Raw genomic sequence first — 6,807 nt, 5'->3', positions numbered from 1 at the left:
TGTCGTTAGAAGAGATTTTTCAGACAGCGAAGTTATATCGAACAATTCCTTAATTTAGCTAAGATCTGCACTGATATTGAATTTAATGTTCTAAAACATCATGCTTCGAAGGAAAAATGGTCTCCTAGAATCATGGAATCATATAATTTGCAGTGCAGAAGGAGACCGTTAAGCCCATTGAGTGTGCACCGTCCGTTGGAAAGAGCACTCGAATTAAGCCCCACACCTCCACCCTATCCCCTTTATCCCCGTAACCCAACCTACCCTTTTTTGGGACTCTCAGGGTTATTTAGAATGGCCTATCCACCTAAACTGCATATCTTTGGACTGTGGGAGGAATCCGGAGAACCCGAAGGAAACCCATGCAGACACGGGGTGAACGTGCAGACTCCGCACAGACAGTGACACAAGCCGGGAATCGCACCTGGGACCGTGGAGCTGTGAAGCAACAGAGCTAACGATTATGCTGCCGTGCCTCTCCGGATGATATTCAGAAGGTTTGAGAACTTACAAATAAAAATAAAGATAAAGATAGAATAAAATGGTGTTTGATCGTAATGGGTCAGATTCAGAGAAGGGAGGAGAATAGAGAGGGTAACAATTATTACCGTGAGATAAAAAAAAATCATAAAGAACGGATGCGAGCGATCTGTGAAGAAATAAAGAGAGAAAAAGCCAGGCTGGAGTATTCAGATAAATTAGAAGAAAATGCAAGACTTAACAATGAAATAGGTGGGCTGAACTTTGAGAAAAGCGGGTTATGATTTGAACTTGGTCCCAGGATCATTTCCCGGCTTTGGTCACTGTCTGTGTGAAGCCTTCACGTTCTCATCGTGACAGCGTGAGCTTCCTCCGGGCGCTCCGGTTCCCTCATACAGTCCAAAGATGTGAAAGTTAGGTCGATTGGCCATGATAAATTGTCCTTAGAGACCAAAAAGGTGGGGTTCTGGGTTAAAGGAATGTGGTGCTGTGGGCTTGTGTGGGGTTCTCTTTCCAGAGGTCGGTGCAAACTGGATGGGTCGATGGCCTCCTTCTGTATTGTAAATTATATGATTCTTTGAGAGCTCAGTTGATCCGGGACACTGTCTGACCCTCACCCCCCATTTTCTCTCTTTATGAGGGACACTGTCAATAATCTGCCCCTTATTCACCCCCCCCCCCCACCCGTTTAACGGGGACCCTGTCGATTTTTTCTGTACCTGATCCCCCACCGTTTAAAAGGGACAGTATCCGCGAACTCTGTCCCTCATTCCCACCTCCCCCGTTTATTAGGGACGCTATCGGTGAACTCTGTCCCTCATTCCCACCTCCCCCGATTATTAGGGATGCTGTCGGTGAACTCTGTCACTTATTTTCCCCATACCCCGTTGATCAGGGACACTGTCGGTGAACTCTGTCCCACATCCACACAACACCTCGTTTATCAGGGACGCTGCCTGTGAACACTTTGCTGAAACTCTCTCATTCCTCGAACACATTCTCAATGTTGGTGCTGAGCCTGTTCTTTGTCTGAAAAGGAACATTGCAGCAATTCACAACTTTGGCCATTAAAATATTTTAAATACATTATATTTATTTATTCTGAGACATTTTCCAGTCTTTATTCTTTTTGTGGCTGTTCCTCCTCCTCCTCCTACACGCCAGTGGCCTCTACAGCACTCCATGCAGTGCCTGATGTTCCACCCGGTGTCACCTCCTTGGCCCCATACCCCCAAGCCGGCCGCAGTTTTTTGGCCGCTACATCCGGGTCCTCGGGGAGTAGGTGCCGATGTCGCGGCACCGCCATGTTAAAGCATCTCACCTCCCATCCCTGCCACCAGCCGTTAATTTGAATCATGTGGAGATGCTGGCGTTAGACTGGGCTGGGCACAGTAAGAAGTATTTCACTACAAGTTTAATGTCCAAATGGCTTATTTGGAATCACTAACTTTCGGAGCGTAGCTCCTTCATCAGATGAGTCTCCGAAAGCTCGTGAATTCAAATAAACCTGTTGGACTTTAAAATGGTGCTGTAAGACATCTTGCCGTTAATTTTAATTAAAGGGGACGAAGCCACACTGATAGCATCTCTCAGTAAAGTAAGATGGCGGCCCACAAACCTGGCAACGCACAATGGCCGCCCACCATCTCCCCTGGCACCACACGATAGCCAATGAGATGCTTAGTGGTGTGCAGTTTGAGCGGCCAATGGCTGATGAGAGATGAGGTGTTGGTGGGGTTTCTTGTCAGGATTTCATGAATTGAAGAAATGGAGTGAAAGGAAATTTCAGAATATTCTTCAATTGCTGTCTGAACTGAGTCTGTGTCACGGCGTAAATAGCAGTGTTTGTGCAGCAGCTCAGAAGTTGCAGCATGAACCCCAATTCCTTTACAAAATTATGTAAATGTATAGACTTATACCCCAAAAAAAGCATCCGATACCATATATTATAAAGCATGAACACTGACCATAACAGAATTAAATTGGCTGAGATAATAAACAGTAAAATAATTGATTTCCTTCGACTCTCCATCTCTGGGTCTCTAGGCTTTCACCACTGCTGTGAGATCGGAGTCTCCTGCGGGCCCTGCTGCTCACGACAATGTGCCTGACGGTGAAAACATTGAGCAGCAGAATCAGGAAAAATGGAAAACACGGGTTTACAATGTAGTGGAGGAAATAGATTACACCCCAGACTGGAGAATCATAAATATATCTAGCGACATCACAGAACCAGGGGGTGTTCGACATTCGGTACCCAGTCGAGAACATAAAATACCAGAAAATGTTCTTCAAACAGCTCAGCACAGTCACTATTCCCAGAACCACAACCGCCGTTTTCTTGCTGCAATATTTACTTTTCAGCTTCGTGGAACAAATGGCCACAAATCGATCAAAAGTGAAAGTGACGGTGAACCAGACAGAACAATCTGTGGCTGCAAAAAGCAGGCAGGCGTGGATATTACACACCGGAACGAACAGCAGGAAATAAAACTGTTCAACGAAAACAATCGGAATCTGCCTCAACATAAGGTCGAGAATAACGACCAGCAGATCCGCCACTGCCATGCCCACCAGGTAGTACGTGACACATTCGGACAGTCCACAGTTTTTTCTCTTCAGGATCACAATTGTGATGAGGTTCACTGTGAGGAAAGGAAATAAACAATGGAATTATACACAAGGCTGCGCAAGACATTACCATTTCCTTGAGGTGGTGTTAATACATTCAACTTCAAACAAGTGCACACACTCACATACACAGAGATTAAAATGACAGACAGAGTGGAACACTATACCATCACAGACAGAGACACAAATACAAGTCGTAGACTCAGAACACAAAGACAAGACTCACACACACAGTTACACACTCACAGACACATAAACACAAATGCACACGCTCATAGTCCCTCATGAACCCCACCCCCCGCTCAGACATCAGACTCGGAGTCCCAATCACGCACCCACATAAACAAACATTTACAGCCAGATACAGGCAAACACACCCACACATTCACCCACACATCTGCATTCAGAAATTCTTAACCACAAACGCGAGCACTCACACAATACACCCACACATACGCATACACACAATTAAACTCTCTCAAATACATGCACCACACAATCTCACAGAAAAAGAGTCACAAATACACACACTCACAGACACGGAGATTTAAAAAAATACACAATATGACAGAAACAGAGAAAAAATACACACACTTTTAGACACAGTGATAAACAAATACACAATCTCGCAGAGACAGAGACTCAAATACAAACACAGGTACACAGAGACACAGGTAAACACAATCATAGACAGAGTGCAACACAGCCATACTATCACAGAGACACAAATACACAGTCGCAGACTCTGAACACAAATACAAAGAGTCACTGACACAGTTACACACTCAGACACAGAAACACAAATTCACACGCTCAAAGCCACAGAGACACTAATGCACACACACAGGCAGACTGAGACACAAAGGCATACACTCACAGACACAGAGACACAAATAGGTACACTCAGAAACACAGGGACACAAATACGTACAGTCACATATGCCCACACATAAACACATCCAGTCACACACCGACACACGCGCGCACAGACACACCCAAATCCTGACAAAACTCACGTCTACTCACATACACAGCGACATGATCACACACCACAGGCAAACCCACACATACAGACATACTCCCACACATTCATATACAACCTGCATTCACCCACATATCCATGCACACACACATCCTCACACACACATGAGCACATACACTTAGCCAATACGTGCACACGCCGACAGCACACTGAGACACACAAACGCACTCACCGAAATACTCTCGCGCGCACACACACACCCATGAACCCCCCCCCCCCCCAGCTCAGACATCCAACTCGGAGATCCAAACTAGCACACACAAACGCGGGAACACGCACAATACACACACAGAAATACGCATACACACAATTAAACACTCTCAAATACATGCAAAACACAAAGATCCACACAAATGCACACACACGCACATAGCAAAACACACACACACATATACAGACATGCACACACCAACATTAAAACAATTTCAAACAGACACACACCAGCGCACGTTCACGCACGCACACATAGAGGTACACACAGCACCACACATTCACACACGCAACTAACCACATTGACAAAACGAGACACACATTCATATGTATCCACAGGCACACCAACGCATATAGCCGCACAGAAACACATTCCGATGCATGCACCCTCAGGCAACCTGACATAAATACACAAACCCATCCACACCAACACACATGCAGACGCCAACTCACTCACTCGCACAGTCACATACAGAGATGCTCACCTAAACACTGACAAAGACGCATATACACAACCACACACATGTACTCACCCACACATAACTGCACCAAACCTACACAGAGTCTCCCATCCACATACAGACACCCAGAAAATCACCCAAACACAAACACTCACGCTGGTTGATGGGCTCCCACACACAGAAATACCTATAAACACCCCCACAATTCCACACTGTCACCCACAGACACAAAGGTACACATACAAACCCACACTGCCGCACCCGCGCACAGACACATACGCCACCTCACACAGGCATACACATACATTCGCAAACTGAAACACAGACACTCACAATCCCACACACATAATCTCACACACACTCAGGAACACGCACATGTGCACACATCCAGGCACGCACACACATCCACCCACATACACCCAGTTCCGCCCCCTCCCACACACACACTGACATACAAACCTGCACCGACAGGCACACAGCCACTCACTGAACCACGCACGTGCACTCTCACCTACACACAACGACGCCCACACACCCTCCTGTTCCACAAACAACTACGCATATGCCCATACATGTACTCACACACGCATAGGCACACCCACACAATCGCACACACACACTCCCCTACACAGGAAAATACATATCCTCAGATACACAACCACATACTCACGCTCACAAACGCATACACACATACATACATGCCGACAACCGTACAAACGTCACACGTGACCACACACATGCAAACACACACAAAGAAGTTAACACGCATACACACACTCTCAAACCTACCCACAGACGCATATACACACCCACGCACCCATACACATGTCGACATTCACACATGTCCCGACACACATTATCACGCAAACCCTTAAAAAGAGCGTTCCACACACTCACCCACACAGATACCGGCAAAAACACCCACACAGACGCGCAAACAGCAACACACACAAAATCCCTCTCCCGCGCACACGCAAATACAGCAACAGACACAACTACAGACACACACTGACCGAAACACTGTCTGATACACCCATACATACACTTATCTAGGCATGCTCAAAGACACACGCGCACCTATTCCTTCCCAGTCGCCATCATACACATCCACGCATTCAGTAACACACATGCACACTCTCCCAATCACAGACACGAAACAACACACCCAATCACATACTCACACACACACATACACACCCAAAACACACACAAACACACACCCACTTGCACCCAAACACGCAAGCACACACACAGACCCAGACGCACGTACACGCACGCACAACAACTCTCGCACACCCACACATTCGCCCACCCACAAACACACGCACACACGTACTGATGTACTTACCTACACACAGATACACGCGGAGAAGCACACCCGCAACTGCACGAAACCCAACGACACACTGACCACTATACACACACACAAGCGCACGCACGCACACCAACACTGACATATACAGACATGCGCCGACGCACGCTCACGCAAGCACACGCGAACACCTCCACACAGTCACCGAGAGACGCACACACAACCACTCAGTTCCCCCCTCCACACACGCACACACGCACAGCCATGTACATACGCAGACACATACACACCAACACATATGCACGACACACACATGTAAACACACCGAAACACTCACACACGTACACACACCCTCAAACCTACCCACGCACACACGCAGTGTGCCCAGCCTCGCTGCGGGTCACTACCAAGTGAGGTTCAGCCTGGTTTACCCGGCCATACTGCGAAGTCAGGTTCAGGTTGGTGTCCCCGGCCAGTCTATGGGTCACTGCCAAGTCAGGTTCAGCCTGGTAGACCGGGATAGGCTGCGGGTCACTGCCAAGTCAGGTTCAGCCTGGTGTACCCGGCCAGGCTGCAGGTCACTGCCAAGGCAGGTTAAGCCAGGTGTACCCGACCAGGCTGGCGGGCAAAGCCGTTTCAGGATTAGCCTGGTGTTACCGGCCAGACTGCGC

This window comes from Scyliorhinus canicula, chromosome 30 (genome assembly GCF_902713615.1).
Source record: "Scyliorhinus canicula chromosome 30, sScyCan1.1, whole genome shotgun sequence".
Classification (NCBI taxonomy): Eukaryota; Metazoa; Chordata; class Chondrichthyes; order Carcharhiniformes; family Scyliorhinidae; genus Scyliorhinus; species Scyliorhinus canicula.
Note: the sequence above shows the minus strand (reverse complement) of the source record.